The 17,493-nt window shown below is 46.4% G+C and overlaps 51 non-coding genes and 5 pseudogenes across 51 annotated transcripts in view; all 56 read right to left on the minus strand.

The window, feature by feature from the left end:
• Window positions 1–39: 39 nt before the first annotated feature.
• On the minus strand, window positions 40–168 carry LOC147183451 (5S ribosomal RNA; annotated as a pseudogene).
• A 197-nt stretch (window positions 169–365) lies between these two features.
• Window positions 366–484, minus strand: LOC147183452 (5S ribosomal RNA). The gene has a single exon (XR_015091927.1). It is a non-coding gene; the product is annotated as a 5S ribosomal RNA (ribosomal RNA).
• Window positions 485–680: 196 nt separating this feature from the next.
• LOC147183453 (5S ribosomal RNA) lies at window positions 681–799 on the minus strand. The gene has a single exon (XR_015093810.1). It is a non-coding gene; the product is annotated as a 5S ribosomal RNA (ribosomal RNA).
• Window positions 800–996: 197 nt separating this feature from the next.
• Window positions 997–1,115, minus strand: LOC147183454 (5S ribosomal RNA). The gene has a single exon (XR_015093811.1). It is a non-coding gene; the product is annotated as a 5S ribosomal RNA (ribosomal RNA).
• Window positions 1,116–1,312: 197 nt separating this feature from the next.
• LOC147183455 (5S ribosomal RNA) lies at window positions 1,313–1,431 on the minus strand. The gene has a single exon (XR_015093812.1). It is a non-coding gene; the product is annotated as a 5S ribosomal RNA (ribosomal RNA).
• A 196-nt stretch (window positions 1,432–1,627) lies between these two features.
• On the minus strand, window positions 1,628–1,746 carry LOC147183456 (5S ribosomal RNA). The gene has a single exon (XR_015091196.1). It is a non-coding gene; the product is annotated as a 5S ribosomal RNA (ribosomal RNA).
• Window positions 1,747–1,943: 197 nt separating this feature from the next.
• On the minus strand, window positions 1,944–2,062 carry LOC147183457 (5S ribosomal RNA). Its single transcript, XR_015091868.1, has one exon. It is a non-coding gene; the product is annotated as a 5S ribosomal RNA (ribosomal RNA).
• Window positions 2,063–2,259: 197 nt separating this feature from the next.
• LOC147183458 (5S ribosomal RNA) lies at window positions 2,260–2,378 on the minus strand. Its single transcript, XR_015093813.1, has one exon. It is a non-coding gene; the product is annotated as a 5S ribosomal RNA (ribosomal RNA).
• Window positions 2,379–2,573: 195 nt separating this feature from the next.
• LOC147183459 (5S ribosomal RNA) lies at window positions 2,574–2,692 on the minus strand. Its single transcript, XR_015093814.1, has one exon. It is a non-coding gene; the product is annotated as a 5S ribosomal RNA (ribosomal RNA).
• Window positions 2,693–2,888: 196 nt separating this feature from the next.
• LOC147183460 (5S ribosomal RNA) lies at window positions 2,889–3,007 on the minus strand. The gene has a single exon (XR_015093815.1). It is a non-coding gene; the product is annotated as a 5S ribosomal RNA (ribosomal RNA).
• Window positions 3,008–3,204: 197 nt separating this feature from the next.
• On the minus strand, window positions 3,205–3,323 carry LOC147183461 (5S ribosomal RNA). The gene has a single exon (XR_015093816.1). It is a non-coding gene; the product is annotated as a 5S ribosomal RNA (ribosomal RNA).
• A 196-nt stretch (window positions 3,324–3,519) lies between these two features.
• On the minus strand, window positions 3,520–3,638 carry LOC147183462 (5S ribosomal RNA). The gene has a single exon (XR_015091201.1). It is a non-coding gene; the product is annotated as a 5S ribosomal RNA (ribosomal RNA).
• A 197-nt stretch (window positions 3,639–3,835) lies between these two features.
• LOC147183463 (5S ribosomal RNA) lies at window positions 3,836–3,954 on the minus strand. The gene has a single exon (XR_015091625.1). It is a non-coding gene; the product is annotated as a 5S ribosomal RNA (ribosomal RNA).
• Window positions 3,955–4,148: 194 nt separating this feature from the next.
• Window positions 4,149–4,267, minus strand: LOC147183464 (5S ribosomal RNA). The gene has a single exon (XR_015093817.1). It is a non-coding gene; the product is annotated as a 5S ribosomal RNA (ribosomal RNA).
• Window positions 4,268–4,465: 198 nt separating this feature from the next.
• LOC147183465 (5S ribosomal RNA) lies at window positions 4,466–4,584 on the minus strand. Its single transcript, XR_015093819.1, has one exon. It is a non-coding gene; the product is annotated as a 5S ribosomal RNA (ribosomal RNA).
• Window positions 4,585–4,781: 197 nt separating this feature from the next.
• Window positions 4,782–4,900, minus strand: LOC147183466 (5S ribosomal RNA). The gene has a single exon (XR_015093820.1). It is a non-coding gene; the product is annotated as a 5S ribosomal RNA (ribosomal RNA).
• A 197-nt stretch (window positions 4,901–5,097) lies between these two features.
• On the minus strand, window positions 5,098–5,216 carry LOC147183467 (5S ribosomal RNA). Its single transcript, XR_015091813.1, has one exon. It is a non-coding gene; the product is annotated as a 5S ribosomal RNA (ribosomal RNA).
• Window positions 5,217–5,414: 198 nt separating this feature from the next.
• Window positions 5,415–5,533, minus strand: LOC147183468 (5S ribosomal RNA). Its single transcript, XR_015093821.1, has one exon. It is a non-coding gene; the product is annotated as a 5S ribosomal RNA (ribosomal RNA).
• Window positions 5,534–5,729: 196 nt separating this feature from the next.
• On the minus strand, window positions 5,730–5,848 carry LOC147183469 (5S ribosomal RNA). Its single transcript, XR_015093822.1, has one exon. It is a non-coding gene; the product is annotated as a 5S ribosomal RNA (ribosomal RNA).
• Window positions 5,849–6,044: 196 nt separating this feature from the next.
• Window positions 6,045–6,163, minus strand: LOC147183470 (5S ribosomal RNA). Its single transcript, XR_015093823.1, has one exon. It is a non-coding gene; the product is annotated as a 5S ribosomal RNA (ribosomal RNA).
• Window positions 6,164–6,359: 196 nt separating this feature from the next.
• On the minus strand, window positions 6,360–6,478 carry LOC147183471 (5S ribosomal RNA). Its single transcript, XR_015093824.1, has one exon. It is a non-coding gene; the product is annotated as a 5S ribosomal RNA (ribosomal RNA).
• Window positions 6,479–6,673: 195 nt separating this feature from the next.
• Window positions 6,674–6,792, minus strand: LOC147183472 (5S ribosomal RNA). The gene has a single exon (XR_015091202.1). It is a non-coding gene; the product is annotated as a 5S ribosomal RNA (ribosomal RNA).
• Window positions 6,793–6,988: 196 nt separating this feature from the next.
• On the minus strand, window positions 6,989–7,107 carry LOC147183473 (5S ribosomal RNA). Its single transcript, XR_015093825.1, has one exon. It is a non-coding gene; the product is annotated as a 5S ribosomal RNA (ribosomal RNA).
• Window positions 7,108–7,304: 197 nt separating this feature from the next.
• Window positions 7,305–7,433, minus strand: LOC147183474 (5S ribosomal RNA; annotated as a pseudogene).
• A 196-nt stretch (window positions 7,434–7,629) lies between these two features.
• Window positions 7,630–7,748, minus strand: LOC147183475 (5S ribosomal RNA). Its single transcript, XR_015093826.1, has one exon. It is a non-coding gene; the product is annotated as a 5S ribosomal RNA (ribosomal RNA).
• Window positions 7,749–7,944: 196 nt separating this feature from the next.
• Window positions 7,945–8,063, minus strand: LOC147183476 (5S ribosomal RNA). The gene has a single exon (XR_015091818.1). It is a non-coding gene; the product is annotated as a 5S ribosomal RNA (ribosomal RNA).
• Window positions 8,064–8,259: 196 nt separating this feature from the next.
• On the minus strand, window positions 8,260–8,378 carry LOC147183477 (5S ribosomal RNA). Its single transcript, XR_015093827.1, has one exon. It is a non-coding gene; the product is annotated as a 5S ribosomal RNA (ribosomal RNA).
• A 197-nt stretch (window positions 8,379–8,575) lies between these two features.
• LOC147183478 (5S ribosomal RNA) lies at window positions 8,576–8,694 on the minus strand. Its single transcript, XR_015091626.1, has one exon. It is a non-coding gene; the product is annotated as a 5S ribosomal RNA (ribosomal RNA).
• Window positions 8,695–8,889: 195 nt separating this feature from the next.
• Window positions 8,890–9,008, minus strand: LOC147183479 (5S ribosomal RNA). Its single transcript, XR_015091203.1, has one exon. It is a non-coding gene; the product is annotated as a 5S ribosomal RNA (ribosomal RNA).
• A 196-nt stretch (window positions 9,009–9,204) lies between these two features.
• On the minus strand, window positions 9,205–9,323 carry LOC147183480 (5S ribosomal RNA). Its single transcript, XR_015093828.1, has one exon. It is a non-coding gene; the product is annotated as a 5S ribosomal RNA (ribosomal RNA).
• Window positions 9,324–9,519: 196 nt separating this feature from the next.
• Window positions 9,520–9,638, minus strand: LOC147183481 (5S ribosomal RNA). The gene has a single exon (XR_015091819.1). It is a non-coding gene; the product is annotated as a 5S ribosomal RNA (ribosomal RNA).
• Window positions 9,639–9,834: 196 nt separating this feature from the next.
• Window positions 9,835–9,963, minus strand: LOC147183482 (5S ribosomal RNA; annotated as a pseudogene).
• Window positions 9,964–10,159: 196 nt separating this feature from the next.
• LOC147183483 (5S ribosomal RNA) lies at window positions 10,160–10,278 on the minus strand. Its single transcript, XR_015093830.1, has one exon. It is a non-coding gene; the product is annotated as a 5S ribosomal RNA (ribosomal RNA).
• A 197-nt stretch (window positions 10,279–10,475) lies between these two features.
• On the minus strand, window positions 10,476–10,594 carry LOC147183484 (5S ribosomal RNA). Its single transcript, XR_015091627.1, has one exon. It is a non-coding gene; the product is annotated as a 5S ribosomal RNA (ribosomal RNA).
• Window positions 10,595–10,789: 195 nt separating this feature from the next.
• On the minus strand, window positions 10,790–10,908 carry LOC147183485 (5S ribosomal RNA). Its single transcript, XR_015093831.1, has one exon. It is a non-coding gene; the product is annotated as a 5S ribosomal RNA (ribosomal RNA).
• Window positions 10,909–11,104: 196 nt separating this feature from the next.
• On the minus strand, window positions 11,105–11,223 carry LOC147183486 (5S ribosomal RNA). Its single transcript, XR_015093832.1, has one exon. It is a non-coding gene; the product is annotated as a 5S ribosomal RNA (ribosomal RNA).
• A 195-nt stretch (window positions 11,224–11,418) lies between these two features.
• On the minus strand, window positions 11,419–11,547 carry LOC147183487 (5S ribosomal RNA; annotated as a pseudogene).
• A 196-nt stretch (window positions 11,548–11,743) lies between these two features.
• LOC147183488 (5S ribosomal RNA) lies at window positions 11,744–11,862 on the minus strand. Its single transcript, XR_015093833.1, has one exon. It is a non-coding gene; the product is annotated as a 5S ribosomal RNA (ribosomal RNA).
• A 196-nt stretch (window positions 11,863–12,058) lies between these two features.
• LOC147183489 (5S ribosomal RNA) lies at window positions 12,059–12,177 on the minus strand. The gene has a single exon (XR_015093834.1). It is a non-coding gene; the product is annotated as a 5S ribosomal RNA (ribosomal RNA).
• Window positions 12,178–12,372: 195 nt separating this feature from the next.
• Window positions 12,373–12,491, minus strand: LOC147183490 (5S ribosomal RNA). The gene has a single exon (XR_015091205.1). It is a non-coding gene; the product is annotated as a 5S ribosomal RNA (ribosomal RNA).
• A 196-nt stretch (window positions 12,492–12,687) lies between these two features.
• Window positions 12,688–12,806, minus strand: LOC147183491 (5S ribosomal RNA). Its single transcript, XR_015093835.1, has one exon. It is a non-coding gene; the product is annotated as a 5S ribosomal RNA (ribosomal RNA).
• Window positions 12,807–13,002: 196 nt separating this feature from the next.
• LOC147183492 (5S ribosomal RNA) lies at window positions 13,003–13,121 on the minus strand. Its single transcript, XR_015093836.1, has one exon. It is a non-coding gene; the product is annotated as a 5S ribosomal RNA (ribosomal RNA).
• Window positions 13,122–13,317: 196 nt separating this feature from the next.
• Window positions 13,318–13,446, minus strand: LOC147183493 (5S ribosomal RNA; annotated as a pseudogene).
• A 196-nt stretch (window positions 13,447–13,642) lies between these two features.
• On the minus strand, window positions 13,643–13,761 carry LOC147183494 (5S ribosomal RNA). Its single transcript, XR_015093837.1, has one exon. It is a non-coding gene; the product is annotated as a 5S ribosomal RNA (ribosomal RNA).
• Window positions 13,762–13,957: 196 nt separating this feature from the next.
• Window positions 13,958–14,076, minus strand: LOC147183495 (5S ribosomal RNA). The gene has a single exon (XR_015093838.1). It is a non-coding gene; the product is annotated as a 5S ribosomal RNA (ribosomal RNA).
• Window positions 14,077–14,272: 196 nt separating this feature from the next.
• On the minus strand, window positions 14,273–14,391 carry LOC147183496 (5S ribosomal RNA). The gene has a single exon (XR_015091688.1). It is a non-coding gene; the product is annotated as a 5S ribosomal RNA (ribosomal RNA).
• A 195-nt stretch (window positions 14,392–14,586) lies between these two features.
• On the minus strand, window positions 14,587–14,705 carry LOC147183497 (5S ribosomal RNA). Its single transcript, XR_015091207.1, has one exon. It is a non-coding gene; the product is annotated as a 5S ribosomal RNA (ribosomal RNA).
• Window positions 14,706–14,902: 197 nt separating this feature from the next.
• On the minus strand, window positions 14,903–15,021 carry LOC147183498 (5S ribosomal RNA). Its single transcript, XR_015093839.1, has one exon. It is a non-coding gene; the product is annotated as a 5S ribosomal RNA (ribosomal RNA).
• A 195-nt stretch (window positions 15,022–15,216) lies between these two features.
• On the minus strand, window positions 15,217–15,335 carry LOC147183499 (5S ribosomal RNA). The gene has a single exon (XR_015091211.1). It is a non-coding gene; the product is annotated as a 5S ribosomal RNA (ribosomal RNA).
• Window positions 15,336–15,530: 195 nt separating this feature from the next.
• On the minus strand, window positions 15,531–15,649 carry LOC147183500 (5S ribosomal RNA). Its single transcript, XR_015091212.1, has one exon. It is a non-coding gene; the product is annotated as a 5S ribosomal RNA (ribosomal RNA).
• A 196-nt stretch (window positions 15,650–15,845) lies between these two features.
• On the minus strand, window positions 15,846–15,964 carry LOC147183501 (5S ribosomal RNA). Its single transcript, XR_015093841.1, has one exon. It is a non-coding gene; the product is annotated as a 5S ribosomal RNA (ribosomal RNA).
• Window positions 15,965–16,160: 196 nt separating this feature from the next.
• On the minus strand, window positions 16,161–16,279 carry LOC147183502 (5S ribosomal RNA). The gene has a single exon (XR_015093842.1). It is a non-coding gene; the product is annotated as a 5S ribosomal RNA (ribosomal RNA).
• Window positions 16,280–16,475: 196 nt separating this feature from the next.
• Window positions 16,476–16,594, minus strand: LOC147183503 (5S ribosomal RNA). Its single transcript, XR_015093843.1, has one exon. It is a non-coding gene; the product is annotated as a 5S ribosomal RNA (ribosomal RNA).
• Window positions 16,595–16,790: 196 nt separating this feature from the next.
• On the minus strand, window positions 16,791–16,909 carry LOC147183504 (5S ribosomal RNA). The gene has a single exon (XR_015093844.1). It is a non-coding gene; the product is annotated as a 5S ribosomal RNA (ribosomal RNA).
• Window positions 16,910–17,105: 196 nt separating this feature from the next.
• LOC147183505 (5S ribosomal RNA) lies at window positions 17,106–17,224 on the minus strand. The gene has a single exon (XR_015093845.1). It is a non-coding gene; the product is annotated as a 5S ribosomal RNA (ribosomal RNA).
• A 195-nt stretch (window positions 17,225–17,419) lies between these two features.
• The window catches only part of LOC147183506 (5S ribosomal RNA), a 119-nt gene continuing 45 nt past the window's right edge, over window positions 17,420–17,493 (minus strand). Inside the window, exon 1 of the ribosomal RNA XR_015091213.1 lies at window positions 17,420–17,493. This exon is cut by the window's right edge and continues 45 nt beyond it. This is a non-coding gene — a ribosomal RNA (5S ribosomal RNA).

The following is a 17,493-nucleotide window of genomic DNA, read 5'->3' on the forward strand; positions in this document are numbered from 1 at the left end:
TACTTTTGCGACGGAGGTGCAAAAAAAAAACAAAAAAATAGCTTACAGCACCTGGTATTCCCAGGCGGTCTCCCATCCAAGTACTAACCAGGCCCGACCCTGCTTAGCTTCCGAGATCGGACGAGATCGGGCGAGATCGGGCGTTCTCAGGGTAGTATGGCCGTAAGCCGAGAAAAAGCCCACAGTTGACTCTTTTAAAGATTACACTCGTCCCAGATTGGGGTGGAAAAAGCATTTTGACAGCATTTTCAGCTCTCATCCTGTCAGTTTAGCGTGTGGCTGTCTGCTAGCAAGTAGCTAGCAAACTGGAATTATTTTGTGAAAGTTTACTTTTGCGACGGAGGTGCAAAAAAAAAGAAAAAAAAAGCTTACAGCACCTGGTATTTCCAGGCGGTCTCCCATCCAAGTACTAACCAGGCCCGACCCTGCTTAGCTTCCGAGATCGGACGAGATCGGGCGTTCTCAGGGTAGTATGGCCGTAAGCCGAGAAAAAGCCCACAGTTGACTCTTTTAAAGATTACACTCGTCCCAACTTGGGGTGGAAAAAGCATTTTGACAGCATTTTCAGCTCTCATCCTGTCAGTTTAGCGTGTGGCTGTCTGCTAGCAAGTAGCTAGCAAACTGGAATTATTTTGTGAAAGTTTACTTTTGCGACGGAGGTGCAAAAAAAAAAAAAAAAAAGCTTACAGCACCTGGTATTCCCAGGCGGTCTCCCATCCAAGTACTAACCAGGCCCGACCCTGCTTAGCTTCCGAGATCGGACGAGATCGGGCGTTCTCAGGGTAGTATGGCCGTAAGCCGAGAAAAAGCCCACAGTTGACTCTTTTAAAGATTACACTCGTCCCAACTTGGGGTGGAAAAAGCATTTTGACAGCATTTTCAGCTCTCATCCTGTCAGTTTAGCGTGTGGCTGTCTGCTAGCAAGTAGCTAGCAAACTGGAATTATTTTGTGAAAGTTTACTTTTGCGACGGAGGTGCAAAAAAAAAAAAAAAAAAAGCTTACAGCACCTGGTATTCCCAGGCGGTCTCCCATCCAAGTACTAACCAGGCCCGACCCTGCTTAGCTTCCGAGATCGGACGAGATCGGGCGTTCTCAGGGTAGTATGGCCGTAAGCCGAGAAAAAGCCCACAGTTGACTCTTTTAAAGATTACACTCGTCCCAACTTGGGGTGGAAAAAGCATTTTGACAGCATTTTCAGCTCTCATCCTGTCAGTTTAGCGTGTGGCTGTCTGCTAGCAAGTAGCTAGCAAACTGGAATTATTTTGTGAAAGTTTACTTTTGCGACGGAGGTGCAAAAAAAAAAAAAAAAAAAGCTTACAGCACCTGGTATTCCCAGGCGGTCTCCCATCCAAGTACTAACCAGGCCCGACCCTGCTTAGCTTCCGAGATCGGACGAGATCGGGCGTTCTCAGGGTAGTATGGCCGTAAGCCGAGAAAAAGCCCACAGTTGACTCTTTTAAAGATTACACTCGTCCCAACTTGGGGTGGAAAAAGCATTTTGACAGCATTTTCAGCTCTCATCCTGTCAGTTTAGCGTGTGGCTGTCTGCTAGCAAGTAGCTAGCAAACTGGAATTATTTTGTGAAAGTTTACTTTTGCGACGGAGGTGCAAAAAAAAAAAAAAAAATGCTTACAGCACCTGGTATTCCCAGGCGGTCTCCCATCCAAGTACTAACCAGGCCCGACCCTGCTTAGCTTCCGAGATCGGACGAGATCGGGCGTTCTCAGGGTAGTATGGCCGTAAGCCGAGAAAAAGCCCACAGTTGACTCTTTTAAAGATTACACTCGTCCCATATTGGGGTGGAAAAAGCATTTTGAATGCATTTTCAGCTCTCATCCTGTCAGCTTAGCGTGTGGCTGTCTAATAGCAAGTAGCTAGCAAACTGGAATTATTTTGTGAAAGTTTACTTTTGCGACGGAGGTGCAAAAAAAAAAAAAAAAAAAGCTTACAGCACCTGGTATTCCCAGGCGGTCTCCCATCCAAGTACTAACCAGGCCCGACCCTGCTTAGCTTCCGAGAACGGACGAGATCGGGCGTTCTCAGGGTAGTATGGCCGTAAGCTGAGAAAAAGCCCACAGTTGACTGTTTTAAAGATTACACTCGTCCCAACTTGGGGTGGAAAAAGCATTTTGACAGCATTTTCAGCTCTCATCCTGTCAGTTTAGCGTGTTGCTGTCCGCTAGCAAGTAGCTAGCAAACTGGAATTATTTTGTGAAAGTTTACTTTTGCGACGGAGGTGCAAAAAAAAAAAAAAAAAAAGCTTACAGCACCTGGTATTCCCAGGCGGTCTCCCATCCAAGTACTAACCAGGCCCGACCCTGCTTAGCTTCCGAGATCGGACGAGATCGGGCGTTCTCAGGGTAGTATGGCCGTAAGCCGAGAAAAAGCCCACAGTTGACTCTTTTAAAGATTACACTCGTCCCATATTGGGGTGGAAAAAGCATTTTGACAGCATTTTCAGCTCTCATCCTGTCAGTTTAGCGTGTGGCTGTCTAATAGCAAGTAGCTAGCAAACTGGAATTATTTTGTGAAAGTTTACTTTTGCGACGGAGGTGCAAAAAAAAAAAAAAAAAGCTTACAGCACCTGGTATTCCCAGGCGGTCTCCCATCCAAGTACTAACCAGGCCCGACCCTGCTTAGCTTCCGAGATCGGACGAGATCGGGCGTTCTCAGGGTAGTATGGCCGTAAGCCGAGAAAAAGCCCACAGTTGACTCTTTTAAAGATTACACTCGTCCCAGATTGGGGTGGAAAAAGCATTTTGACAGCATTTTCAGCTCTCATCCTGTCAGTTTAGCGTGTTGCTGTCTGCTAGCAAGTAGCTAGCAAACTGGAATTATTTTGTGAAAGTTTACTTTTGCGACGGAGGTGCAAAAAAAAAAAAAAAAAAGCTTACAGCACCTGGTATTCCCAGGCGGTCTCCCATCCAAGTACTAACCAGGCCCGACCCTGCTTAGCTTCCGAGATCGGACGAGATCGGGCGTTCTCAGGGTAGTATGGCCGTAAGCCGAGAAAAAGCCCACAGTTGACTCTTTTAAAGATTACACTCGTCCCATATTGGGGTGGAAAAAGCATTTTGAATGCATTTTCAGCTCTCATCCTGTCAGCTTAGCGTGTGGCTGTCTAATAGCAAGTAGCTAGCAAACTGGAATTATTTTGTGAAAGTTTACTTTTGCGACGGAGGTGCAAAAAAAAAAAAAAAAAAAGCTTACAGCACCTGGTATTCCCAGGCGGTCTCCCATCCAAGTACTAACCAGGCCCGACCCTGCTTAGCTTCCGAGATCGGACGAGATCGGGCGTTCTCAGGGTAGTATGGCCGTAAGCCGAGAAAAAGCCCACAGTTGACTCTTTTAAAGATTACACTCGTCCCAACTTGGGGTGGAAAAAGCATTTTGACAGCATTTTCAGCTCTCATCCTGTCAGTTTAGCGTGTGGCTGTCTGCTAGCAAGTAGCTAGCAAACTGGAATTATTTTGTGAAAGTTTACTTTTGCGACGGAGGTGCAAAAAAAAAAAAAAAAATGCTTACAGCACCTGGTATTCCCAGGCGGTCTCCCATCCAAGTACTAACCAGGCCCGACCCTGCTTAGCTTCCGAGATCGGACGAGATCGGGCGTTCTCAGGGTAGTATGGCCGTAAGCCGAGAAAAAGCCCACAGTTGACTCTTTTAAAGATTACACTCGTCCCAGATTGGGGTGGAAAAAGCATTTTGACAGCATTTTCAGCTCTCATCCTGTCAGTTTAGCGTGTTGCTGTCCGCTAGCAAGTAGCTAGCAAACTGGACTTATTTTGTGAAAGTTTACTTTTGCGACGAAGGTGCAAAAAAAAAAAAAAAAAAAGCTTACAGCACCTGGTATTCCCAGGCGGTCTCCCATACAAGTACTAACCAGGCCCGACCCTGCTTAGCTTCCGAGATCGGACGAGATCGGGCGTTCTCAGGGTAGTATGGCCGTAAGCCGAGAAAAAGCCCACAGTTGACTCTTTTAAAGATTACACTCGTCCCATATTGGGGTGGAAAAAGCATTTTGACAGCATTTTCAGCTCTCATCCTGTCAGTTTAGCGTGTGGCTGTCTAATAGCAAGTAGCTAGCAAACTGGAATTATTTTGTGAAAGTTTACTTTTGCGACGGAGGTGCAAAAAAAAAAAAAAAAGCTTACAGCACCTGGTATTCCCAGGCGGTCTCCCATCCAAGTACTAACCAGGCCCGACCCTGCTTAGCTTCCGAGATCGGACGAGATCGGGCGTTCTCAGGGTAGTATGGCCGTAAGCCGAGAAAAAGCCCACAGTTGACTCTTTTAAAGATTACACTCGTCCCAGATTGGGGTGGAAAAAGCATTTTGACAGCATTTTCAGCTCTCATCCTGTCAGTTTAGCGTGTTGCTGTCTGCTAGCAAGTAGCTAGCAAACTGGAATTATTTTGTGAAAGTTTACTTTTGCGACGGAGGTGCAAAAAAAAAACAAAAAAAAAGCTTACAGCACCTGGTATTCCCAGGCGGTCTCCCATCCAAGTACTAACCAGGCCCGACCCTGCTTAGCTTCCGAGATCGGACGAGATCGGGCGTTCTCAGGGTAGTATGGCCGTAAGCCGAGAAAAAGCCCACAGTTGACTCTTTTAAAGATTACACTCGTCCCAGATTGGGGTGGAAAAAGCATTTTGACAGCATTTTCAGCTCTCATCCTGTCAGTTTAGCGTGTTGCTGTCTGCTAGCAAGTAGCTAGCAAACTGGAATTATTTTGTGAAAGTTTACTTTTGCGACGGAGGTGCAAAATAAAAAATAAAAAAAGCTTACAGCACCTGGTATTCCCAGGCGGTCTCCCATCCAAGTACTAACCAGGCCCGACCCTGCTTAGCTTCCGAGATCGGACGAGATCGGGCGTTCTCAGGGTAGTATGGCCGTAAGCCGAGAAAAAGCCCACAGTTGACTCTTTTAAAGATTACACTCGTCCCAACTTGGGGTGGAAAAAGCATTTTGACAGCATTTTCAGCTCTCATCCTGTCAGTTTAGCGTGTGGCTGTCTGCTAGCAAGTAGCTAGCAAACTGGAATTATTTTGTGAAAGTTTACTTTTGCGACGGAGGTGCAAAAAAAAAGAAAAAAAAAGCTTACAGCACCTGGTATTCCCAGGCGGTCTCCCATCCAAGTACTAACCAGGCCCGACCCTGCTTAGCTTCCAAGATCGGACGAGATCGGGCGTTCTCAGGGTAGTATGGCCGTAAGCCGAGAAAAAGCCCACAGTTGACTCTTTTAAAGATTACACTCGTCCCAACTTGGGGTGGAAAAAGCATTTTGACATTATTTTCAGCTCTCATCCTGTCAGTTTAGCGTGTGGCTGTCTGCTAGCAAGTAGCTAGCAAACTGGAATTATTTTGTGAAAGTTTACTTTTGCGACGGAGGTGCAAAAAAAAAACAAAAAAATAGCTTACAGCACCTGGTATTCCCAGGCGGTCTCCCATCCAAGTACTAACCAGGCCCGACCCTGCTTAGCTTCCGAGATCGGACGAGATCGGGCGTTCTCAGGGTAGTATGGCCGTAAGCCGAGAAAAAGCCCACAGTTGACTCTTTTAAAGATTACACTCGTCCCAACTTGGGGTGGAAAAAGCATTTTGACAGCATTTTCAGCTCTCATCCTGTCAGTTTAGCGTGTGGCTGTCTGCTAGCAAGTAGCTAGCAAACTGGAATTATTTTGTGAAAGTTTACTTTTGCGACGGAGGTGCAAAAAAACAAAAAAAAAAGCTTACAGCACCTGGTATTCCCAGGCGGTCTCCCATCCAAGTACTAACCAGGCCCGACCCTGCTTAGCTTCCGAGATCGGACGAGATCGGGCGTTCTCAGGGTAGTATGGCCGTAAGCCGAGAAAAAGCCCACAGTTGACTCTTTTAAAGATTACACTCGTCCCAACTTGGGGTGGAAAAAGCATTTTGACAGCATTTTCAGCTCTCATCCTGTCAGTTTAGCGTGTGGCTGTCTAATAGCAAGTAGCTAGCAAACTGGAATTATTTTGTGAAAGTTTACTTTTGCGACGGAGGTGCAAAAAAAAAAAAAAAAAAGCTTACAGCACCTGGTATTCCCAGGCGGTCTCCCATCCAAGTACTAACCAGGCCCGACCCTGCTTAGCTTCCGAGATCGGACGAGATCGGGCGTTCTCAGGGTAGTATGGCCGTAAGCCGAGAAAAAGCCCACAGTTGACTCTTTTAAAGATTACACTCGTCCCAGATTGGGGTGGAAAAAGCATTTTGACAGCATTTTCAGCTCTCATCCTGTCAGTTTAGCGTGTGGCTGTCTAATAGCAAGTAGCTAGCAAACTGGAATTATTTTGTGAAAGTTTACTTTTGCGACGGAGGTGCAAAAAAAAAAAAAAAAAAGCTTACAGCACCTGGTATTCCCAGGCGGTCTCCCATCCAAGTACTAACCAGGCCCGACCCTGCTTAGCTTCCGAGATCGGACGAGATCGGGCGTTCTCAGGGTAGTATGGCCGTAAGCCGAGAAAAAGCCCACAGTTGACTCTTTTAAAGATTACACTTGTCCCAGATTGGGGTGGAAAAAGCATTTTGACAGCATTTTCAGCTCTCATCCTGTCAGTTTAGCGTGTGGCTGTCTGCTAGCAAGTAGCTAGCAAACTGGAATTATTTTGTGAAAGTTTACTTTTGCGACGGAGGTGCAAAAAAAAAAAAAAAATGCTTACAGCACCTGGTATTCCCAGGCGGTCTCCCATCCAAGTACTAACCAGGCCCGACCCTGCTTAGCTTCCGAGATCGGACGAGATCGGGCGTTCTCAGGGTAGTATGGCCGTAAGCCGAGAAAAAGCCCACAGTTGACTCTTTTAAAGATTACACTCGTCCCAGATTGGGGTGGAAAAAGCATTTTGACAGCATTTTCAGCTCTCATCCTGTCAGTTTAGCGTGTGGCTGTCTGCTAGCAAGTAGCTAGCAAACTGGAATTATTTTGTGAAAGTTTACTTTTGCGACGGAGGTGCAAAAAAAAAAAAAAAAAAGCTTACAGCACCTGGTATTCCCAGGCGGTCTCCCATCCAAGTACTAACCAGGCCCGACCCTGCTTAGCTTCCGAGATCGGACGAGATCGGGCGTTCTCAGGGTAGTATGGCCGTAAGCCGAGAAAAAGCCCACAGTTGACTCTTTTAAAGATTACACTCGTCCCAACTTGGGGTGGAAAAAGCATTTTGACAGCATTTTCAGCTCTCATCCTGTCAGTTTAGCGTGTGGCTGTCTGCTAGCAAGTAGCTAGCAAACTGGAATTATTTTGTGAAAGTTTACTTTTGCGACGGAGGTGCAAAAAAAAAAAAAAAAAAAGCTTACAGCACCTGGTATTCCCAGGCGGTCTCCCATCCAAGTACTAACCAGGCCCGACCCTGCTTAGCTTCCGAGATCGGACGAGATCGGGCGAGATCAGGCGTTCTCAGGGTAGTATGGCCGTAAGCCGAGAAAAAGCCCACAGTTGACTCTTTTAAAGATTACACTCGTCCCAACTTGGGGTAGAAAAAGCATTTTGACAGCATTTTCAGCTCTCATCCTGTCAGTTTAGCGTGTGGCTGTCTGCTAGCAAGTAGCTAGCAAACTGGAATTATTTTGTGAAAGTTTACTTTTGCGACGGAGGTGCAAAAAAAAAAAAAAAAAAGCTTACAGCACCTGGTATTCCCAGGCGGTCTCCCATCCAAGTACTAACCAGGCCCGACCCTGCTTAGCTTCCGAGATCGGACGAGATCGGGCGTTCTCAGGGTAGTATGGCCGTAAGCCGAGAAAAAGCCCACAGTTGACTCTTTTAAAGATTACACTCGTCCCAGATTGGGGTGGAAAAAGCATTTTGACAGCATTTTCAGCTCTCATCCTGTCAGTTTAGCGTGTTGCTGTCTGCTAGCAAGTAGCTAGCAAACTGGAATTATTTTGTGAAAGTTTACTTTTGCGACGGAGGTGCAAAAAAAAAAAAAAAAAAGCTTACAGCACCTGGTATTCCCAGGCGGTCTCCCATCCAAGTACTAACCAGGCCCGACCCTGCTTAGCTTCCAAGATCGGACGAGATCGGGCGTTCTCAGGGTAGTATGGCCGTAAGCCGAGAAAAAGCCCACAGTTGACTCTTTTAAAGATTACACTCGTCCCAACTTGGGGTAGAAAAAGCATTTTGACAGCATTTTCAGCTCTCATCCTGTCAGTTTAGCGTGTGGCTGTCTGCTAGCAAGTAGCTAGCAAACTGGAATTATTTTGTGAAAGTTTACTTTTGCCACGGAGGTGCAAAAAAAAAAAAAAAAAAGCTTACAGCACCTGGTATTCCCAGGCGGTCTCCCATCCAAGTACTAACCAGGCCCGACCCTGCTTAGCTTCCGAGATCGGACGAGATCGGGCGTTCTCAGGGTAGTATGGCCGTAAGCCGAGAAAAAGCCCACAGTTGACTCTTTTAAAGATTACACTCGTCCCAGATTGGGGTGGAAAAAGCATTTTGACAGCATTTTCAGCTCTCATCCTGTCAGTTTAGCGTGTTGCTGTCCGCTAGCAAGTAGCTAGCAAACTGGAATTATTTTGTGAAAGTTTACTTTTGCGACGGAGGTGCAAAAAAAAAAAAAAAAAAAGCTTACAGCACCTGGTATTCCCAGGCGGTCTCCCATACAAGTACTAACCAGGCCCGACCCTGCTTAGCTTCCGAGATCGGACGAGATCGGGCGTTCTCAGGGTAGTATGGCCGTAAGCCGAGAAAAAGCCCACAGTTGACTCTTTTAAAGATTACACTCGTCCCAACTTGGGGTGGAAAAAGCATTTTGACAGCATTTTCAGCTCTCATCCTGTCAGTTTAGCGTGTGGCTGTCTGCTAGCAAGTAGCTAGCAAACTGGAATTATTTTGTGAAAGTTTACTTTTGCGACGGAGGTGCAAAAAAAAAAAAAAAATGCTTACAGCACCTGGTATTCCCAGGCGGTCTCCCATCCAAGTACTAACCAGGCCCGACCCTGCTTAGCTTCCGAGATCGGACGAGATCGGGCGTTCTCAGGGTAGTATGGCCGTAAGCCGAGAAAAAGCCCACAGTTGACTCTTTTAAAGATTACACTCGTCCCAACTTGGGGTGGAAAAAGCATTTTGACAGCATTTTCAGCTCTCATCCTGTCAGTTTAGCGTGTGGCTGTCTGCTAGCAAGTAGCTAGCAAACTGGAATTATTTTGTGAAAGTTTACTTTTGCGACGGAGGTGCAAAAAAAAAAAAAAAAAAGCTTACAGCACCTGGTATTCCCAGGCGGTCTCCCATCCAAGTACTAACCAGGCCCGACCCTGCTTAGCTTCCGAGATCGGACGAGATCGGGCGTTCTCAGGGTAGTATGGCCGTAAGCCGAGAAAAAGCCCACAGTTGACTCTTTTAAAGATTACACTCGTCCCAACTTGGGGTGGAAAAAGCATTTTGACAGCATTTTCAGCTCTCATCCTGTCAGTTTAGCGTGTGGCTGTCTGCTAGCAAGTAGCTAGCAAACTGGAATTATTTTGTGAAAGTTTACTTTTGCGACGGAGGTGCAAAAAAAAAAAAAAAAAAGCTTACAGCACCTGGTATTCCCAGGCGGTCTCCCATCCAAGTACTAACCAGGCCCGACCCTGCTTAGCTTCCAAGATCGGACGAGATCGGGCGTTCTCAGGGTAGTATGGCCGTAAGCCGAGAAAAAGCCCACAGTTGACTCTTTTAAAGATTACACTCGTCCCAACTTGGGGTGGAAAAAGCATTTTGACATTATTTTCAGCTCTCATCCTGTCAGTTTAGCGTGTGGCTGTCTGCTAGCAAGTAGCTAGCAAACTGGAATTATTTTGTGAAAGTTTACTTTTGCGACGGAGGTGCAAAAAAAAAAAAAAAAAAGCTTACAGCACCTGGTATTCCCAGGCGGTCTCCCATCCAAGTACTAACCAGGCCCGACCCTGCTTAGCTTCCGAGATCGGACGAGATCGGGCGAGATCGGGCGTTCTCAGGGTAGTATGGCCGTAAGCCGAGAAAAAGCCCACAGTTGACTCTTTTAAAGATTACACTCGTCCCAACTTGGGGTAGAAAAAGCATTTTGACAGCATTTTCAGCTCTCATCCTGTCAGTTTAGCGTGTGGCTGTCTGCTAGCAAGTAGCTAGCAAACTGGAATTATTTTGTGAAAGTTTACTTTTGCCACGGAGGTGCAAAAAAAAAAAAAAAAAAGCTTACAGCACCTGGTATTCCCAGGCGGTCTCCCATCCAAGTACTAACCAGGCCCGACCCTGCTTAGCTTCCGAGATCGGACGAGATCGGGCGTTCTCAGGGTAGTATGGCCGTAAGCCGAGAAAAAGCCCACAGTTGACTCTTTTAAAGATTACACTCGTCCCAGATTGGGGTGGAAAAAGCATTTTGACAGCATTTTCAGCTCTCATCCTGTCAGTTTAGCGTGTTGCTGTCCGCTAGCAAGTAGCTAGCAAACTGGAATTATTTTGTGAAAGTTTACTTTTGCGACGGAGGTGCAAAAAAAAAAAAAAAAAAAGCTTACAGCACCTGGTATTCCCAGGCGGTCTCCCATACAAGTACTAACCAGGCCCGACCCTGCTTAGCTTCCGAGATCGGACGAGATCGGGCGTTCTCAGGGTAGTATGGCCGTAAGCCGAGAAAAAGCCCACAGTTGACTCTTTTAAAGATTACACTCGTCCCATATTGGGGTGGAAAAAGCATTTTGACAGCATTTTCAGCTCTCATCCTGTCAGTTTAGCGTGTGGCTGTCTAATAGCAAGTAGCTAGCAAACTGGAATTATTTTGTGAAAGTTTACTTTTGCGACGGAGGTGCAAAAAAAAAAAAAAAAAGCTTACAGCACCTGGTATTCCCAGGCGGTCTCCCATCCAAGTACTAACCAGGCCCGACCCTGCTTAGCTTCCGAGATCGGACGAGATCGGGCGTTCTCAGGGTAGTATGGCCGTAAGCCGAGAAAAAGCCCACAGTTGACTCTTTTAAAGATTACACTCGTCCCAGATTGGGGTGGAAAAAGCATTTTGACATTATTTTCAGCTCTCATCCTGTCAGTTTAGCGTGTGGCTGTCTGCTAGCAAGTAGCTAGCAAACTGGAATTATTTTGTGAAAGTTTACTTTTGCGACGGAGGTGCAAAAAAAAAAAAAAAAAAGCTTACAGCACCTGGTATTCCCAGGCGGTCTCCCATCCAAGTACTAACCAGGCCCGACCCTGCTTAGCTTCCGAGATCGGACGAGATCGGGCGTTCTCAGGGTAGTATGGCCGTAAGCCGAGAAAAAGCCCACAGTTGACTCTTTTAAAGATTACACTCGTCCCAACTTGGGGTGGAAAAAGCATTTTGACAGCATTTTCAGCTCTCATCCTGTCAGTTTAGCGTGTGGCTGTCTGCTAGCAAGTAGCTAGCAAACTGGAATTATTTTGTGAAAGTTTACTTTTGCGACGGAGGTGCAAAAAAAAAATAAAAATGCTTACAGCACCTGGTATTCCCAGGCGGTCTCCCATCCAAGTACTAACCAGGCCCGACCCTGCTTAGCTTCCGAGATCGGACGAGATCGGGCGAGATCGGGCGTTCTCAGGGTAGTATGGCCGTAAGCCGAGAAAAAGCCCACAGTTGACTCTTTTAAAGATTACACTCGTCCCAACTTGGGGTGGAAAAAGCATTTTGACAGCATTTTCAGCTCTCATCCTGTCAGTTTAGCGTGTGGCTGTCTGCTAGCAAGTAGCTAGCAAACTGGAATTATTTTGTGAAAGTTTACTTTTGCGACGGAGGTGCAAAAAAAAAAAAAAAAAAGCTTACAGCACCTGGTATTCCCAGGCGGTCTCCCATCCAAGTACTAACCAGGCCCGACCCTGCTTAGCTTCCGAGATCGGACGAGATCGGGCGTTCTCAGGGTAGTATGGCCGTAAGCCGGGAAAAAGCCCACAGTTGACTCTTTTAAAGATTACACTCGTCCCAGATTGGGGTGGAAAAAGCATTTTGACAGCATTTTCAGCTCTCATCCTGTCAGTTTAGCGTGTTGCTGTCTGCTAGCAAGTAGCTAGCAAACTGGAATTATTTTGTGAAAGTTTACTTTTGCGACGGAGGTGCAAAAAAAAAAAAAAAAAAGCTTACAGCACCTGGTATTCCCAGGCGGTCTCCCATCCAAGTACTAACCAGGCCCGACCCTGCTTAGCTTCCGAGATCGGACGAGATCGGGCGTTCTCAGGGTAGTATGGCCGTAAGCCGAGAAAAAGCCCACAGTTGACTCTTTTAAAGATTACACTCGTCCCAACTTGGGGTGGAAAAAGCATTTTGACAGCATTTTCAGCTCTCATCCTGTCAGTTTAGCGTGTGGCTGTCTGCTAGCAAGTAGCTAGCAAACTGGAATTATTTTGTGAAAGTTTACTTTTGCGACGGAGGTGCAAAAAAAAAATAAAAATGCTTACAGCACCTGGTATTCCCAGGCGGTCTCCCATCCAAGTACTAACCAGGCCCGACCCTGCTTAGCTTCCGAGATCGGACGAGATCGGGCGTTCTCAGGGTAGTATGGCCGTAAGCCGAGAAAAAGCCCACAGTTGACTCTTTTAAAGATTACACTCGTCCCAACTTGGGGTGGAAAAAGCATTTTGACAGCATTTTCAGCTCTCATCCTGTCAGTTTAGCGTGTGGCTGTCTAATAGCAAGTAGCTAGCAAACTGGAATTATTTTGTGAAAGTTTACTTTTGCGACGGAGGTGCAAAAAAAAAAAAAAAAAAGCTTACAGCACCTGGTATTCCCAGGCGGTCTCCCATCCAAGTACTAACCAGGCCCGACCCTGCTTAGCTTCCGAGATCGGACGAGATCGGGCGTTCTCAGGGTAGTATGGCCGTAAGCCGAGAAAAAGCCCACAGTTGACTCTTTTAAAGATTACACTCGTCCCAGATTGGGGTGGAAAAAGCATTTTGACAGCATTTTCAGCTCTCATCCTGTCAGTTTAGCGTGTGGCTGTCTGCTAGCAAGTAGCTAGCAAACTGGAATTATTTTGTGAAAGTTTACTTTTGCGACGGAGGTGCAAAAAAAAAAAAAAAAAAGCTTACAGCACCTGGTATTCCCAGGCGGTCTCCCATCCAAGTACTAACCAGGCCCGACCCTGCTTAGCTTCCGAGATCGGACGAGATCGGGCGTTCTCAGGGTAGTATGGCCGTAAGCCGAGAAAAAGCCCACAGTTGACTCTTTTAAAGATTACACTCGTCCCAACTTGGGGTGGAAAAAGCATTTTGACAGCATTTTCAGCTCTCATCCTGTCAGTTTAGCGTGTGGCTGTCTGCTAGCAAGTAGCTAGCAAACTGGAATTATTTTGTGAAAGTTTACTTTTGCGACGGAGGTGCAAAAAAAAAAAAAAAAAAGCTTACAGCACCTGGTATTCCCAGGCGGTCTCCCATCCAAGTACTAACCAGGCCCGACCCTGCTTAGCTTCCGAGATCGGACGAGATCGGGCGAGATCGGGCGTTCTCAGGGTAGTATGGCCGTAAGCCGAGAAAAAGCCCACAGTTGACTCTTTTAAAGATTACACTCGTCCCAGATTGGGGTGGAAAAAGCATTTTGACAGCATTTTCAGCTCTCATCCTGTCAGTTTAGCGTGTTGCTGTCTGCTAGCAAGTAGCTAGCAAACTGGAATTATTTTGTGAAAGTTTACTTTTGCGACGGAGGTGCAAAAAAAAAAAAAAAAAAGCTTACAGCACCTGGTATTCCCAGGCGGTCTCCCATCCAAGTACTAACCAGGCCCGACCCTGCTTAGCTTCCGAGATCGGACGAGATCGGGCGTTCTCAGGGTAGTATGGCCGTAAGCCGAGAAAAAGCCCACAGTTGACTCTTTTAAAGATTACACTCGTCCCAACTTGGGGTGGAAAAAGCATTTTGACAGCATTTTCAGCTCTCATCCTGTCAGTTTAGCGTGTGGCTGTCTGCTAGCAAGTAGCTAGCAAACTGGAATTATTTTGTGAAAGTTTACTTTTGCGACGGAGGTGCAAAAAAAAAAAAAAAAAAGCTTACAGCACCTGGTATTCCCAGGCGGTCTCCCATCCAAGTACTAACCAGGCCCGACCCTGCTTAGCTTCCGAGATCGGACGAGATCGGGCGTTCTCAGGGTAGTATGGCCGTAAGCCGAGAAAAAGCCCACAGTTGACTCTTTTAAAGATTACACTCGTCCCAACTTGGGGTGGAAAAAGCATTTTGACAGCATTTTCAGCTCTCATCCTGTCAGTTTAGCGTGTGGCTGTCTGCTAGCAAGTAGCTAGCAAACTGGAATTATTTTGTGAAAGTTTACTTTTGCGACGGAGGTGCAAAAAAAAAAAAAAAAAAGCTTACAGCACCTGGTATTCCCAGGCGGTCTCCCATCCAAGTACTAACCAGGCCCGACCCTGCTTAGCTTCCGAGATCGGACGAGATCAGGCGTTCTCAGGGTAGTATGGCCGTAAGCCGAGAAAAAGCCCACAGTTGACTCTTTTAAAGATTACACTCGTCCCAGATTGGGGTGGAAAAAGCATTTTGACAGCATTTTCAGCTCTCATCCTGTCAGTTTAGCGTGTGGCTGTCTGCTAGCAAGTAGCTAGCAAACTGGAATTATTTTGTGAAAGTTTACTTTTGCGACGGAGGTGCAAAAAAAAAAAATAAATGCTTACAGCACCTGGTATTCCCAGGCGGTCTCCCATCCAAGTACTAACCAGGCCCGACCCTGCTTAGCTTCCGAGATCGGACGAGATCGGGCGTTCTCAGGGTAGTATGGCCGTAAGCCGAGAAAAAGCCCACAGTTGACTCTTTTAAAGATTACACTCGTCCCATATTGGGGTGGAAAAAGCATTTTGAATGCATTTTCAGCTCTCATCCTGTCAGCTTAGCGTGTGGCTGTCTAATAGCAAGTAGCTAGCAAACTGGAATTATTTTGTGAAAGTTTACTTTTGCGACGGAGGTGCAAAAAAAAAAAAAAAAAAAGCTTACAGCACCTGGTATTCCCAGGCGGTCTCCCATCCAAGTACTAACCAGGCCCGACCCTGCTTAGCTTCCGAGATCGGACGAGATCGGGCGTTCTCAGGGTAGTATGGCCGTAAGCCGAGAAAAAGTCCACAGTTGACTCTTTTAAAGATTACACTCGTCCCAGATTGGGGTGGAAAAAGCATTTTGACAGCATTTTCAGCTCTCATCCTGTCAGTTTAGCGTGTTGCTGTCTGCTAGCAAGTAGCTAGCAAACTGGAATTATTTTGTGAAAGTTTACTTTTGCGACGGAGGTGCAAAAAAAATAAATAAATGCTTACAGCACCTGGTATTCCCAGGCGGTCTCCCATCCAAGTACTAACCAGGCCCGACCCTGCTTAGCTTCCGAGATCGGACGAGATCGGGCGTTCTCAGGGTAGTATGGCCGTAAGCCGAGAAAAAGCCCACAGTTGACTCTTTTAAAGATTACACTCGTCCCATATTGGGGTGGAAAAAGCATTTTGAATGCATTTTCAGCTCTCATCCTGTCAGTTTAGCGTGTGGCTGTCTGCTAGCAAGTAGCTAGCAAACTGGAATTATTTTGTGAAAGTTTACTTTTGCCACGGAGGTGCAAAAAAAAAAAAAAAATGCTTACAGCACCTGGTATTCCCAGGCGGTCTCCCATCCAAGTACTAACCAGGCCCGACCCTGCTTAGCTTCCGAGATCGGACGAGATCGGGCGTTCTCAGGGTAGTATGGCCGTAAGCCGGGAAAAAGCCCACAGTTGACTCTTTTAAAGATTACACTCGTCCCAGATTGGGGTGGAAAAAGCATTTTGACAGCATTTTCAGCTCTCATCCTGTCAGTTTAGCGTGTGGCTGTCTAATAGCAAGTAGCTAGCAAACTGGAATTATTTTGTGAAAGTTTACTTTTGCGACGGAGGTGCAAAAAAAAAAAAAAAAAAGCTTACAGCACCTGGTATTCCCAGGCGGTCTCCCATCCAAGTACTAACCAGGCCCGACCCTGCTTAGCTTCCGAGATCGGACGAGATCGGGCGTTCTCAGGGTAGTATGGCCGTAAGCCGAGAAAAAGCCCACAGTTGACTCTTTTAAAGATTACACTCGTCCCAGATTGGGGTGGAAAAAGCATTTTGACAGCATTTTCAGCTCTCATCCTGTCAGTTTAGCGTGTGGCTGTCTAATAGCAAGTAGCTAGCAAACTGGAATTATTTTGTGAAAGTTTACTTTTGCGACGGAGGTGCAAAAAAAAAAAAAAAAAAGCTTACAGCACCTGGTATTCCCAGGCGGTCTCCCATCCAAGTACTAACCAGGCCCGACCCTGCTTAGCTTCCGAGATCGGACGAGATCGGGCGTTCTCAGGGTAGTATGGCCGTAAGCCGAGAAAAAGCCCACAGTTGACTCTTTTAAAGATTACACTCGTCCCAACTTGGGGTGGAAAAAGCATTTTGACAGCATTTTCAGCTCTCATCCTGTCAGTTTAGCGTGTGGCTGTCTGCTAGCAAGTAGCTAGCAAACTGGAATTATTTTGTGAAAGTTTACTTTTGCGACGGAGGTGCAAAAAAAAAAAAAAAAAAGCTTACAGCACCTGGTATTCCCAGGCGGTCTCCCATCCAAGTACTAACCAGGCCCGACCCTGCTTAGCTTCCGAGATCGGACGAGATCGGGCGTTCTCAGGGTAGTATGGCCGTAAGCCGAGAAAAAGCCCACAGTTGACTCTTTTAAAGATTACACTCGTCCCAACTTGGGGTGGAAAAAGCATTTTGACAGCATTTTCAGCTCTCATCCTGTCAGTTTAGCGTGTGGCTGTCTGCTAGCAAGTAGCTAGCAAACTGGAATTATTTTGTGAAAGTTTACTTTTGCGACGGAGGTGCAAAAAAAAAAAAAAAAAAGCTTACAGCACCTGGTATTCCCAGGCGGTCTCCCATCCAAGTACTAACCAGGCCCGACCCTGCTTAGCTTCCGAGATCGGACGAGATCGGGCGTTCTCAGGGTAGTATGGCCGTAAGCCGAGAAAAAGCCCACAGTTGACTCTTTTAAAGATTACACTCGTCCCAGATTGGGGTGGAAAAAGCATTTTGACAGCATTTTCAGCTCTCATCCTGTCAGTTTAGCGTGTTGCTGTCTGCTAGCAAGTAGCTAGCAAACTGGAATTATTTTGTGAAAGTTTACTTTTGCGACGGAGGTGCAAAAAAACAAAAAAAAAAGCTTACAGCACCTGGTATTCCCAGGCGGTCTCCCATCCAAGTACTAACCAGGCCCGACCCTGCTTAGCTTCCGAGATCGGACGAGATCGGGCGTTCTCAGGGTAGTATGGCCGTAAGCCGAGAAAAAGCCCACAGTTGACTCTTTTAAAGATTACACTCGTCCCAACTTGGGGTGGAAAAAGCATTTTGACAGCATTTTCAGCTCTCATCCTGTCAGTTTAGCGTGTGGCTGTCTGCTAGCAAGTAGCTAGCAAACTGGAATTATTTTGTGAAAGTTTACTTTTGCGACGGAGGTGCAAAAAAAAAATAAAAATGCTTACAGCACCTGGTATTCCCAGGCGGTCTCCCATCCAAGTACTAACCAGGCCCGACCCTGCTTAGCTTCCG

Source organism: Leptonotus elevatus, chromosome 1, assembly GCF_054856555.1.
Source record: "Leptonotus elevatus isolate MCC_2025b chromosome 1, RoL_Lele_1.0, whole genome shotgun sequence".
NCBI lineage: Eukaryota > Metazoa > Chordata > Actinopteri > Syngnathiformes > Syngnathidae > Leptonotus > Leptonotus elevatus.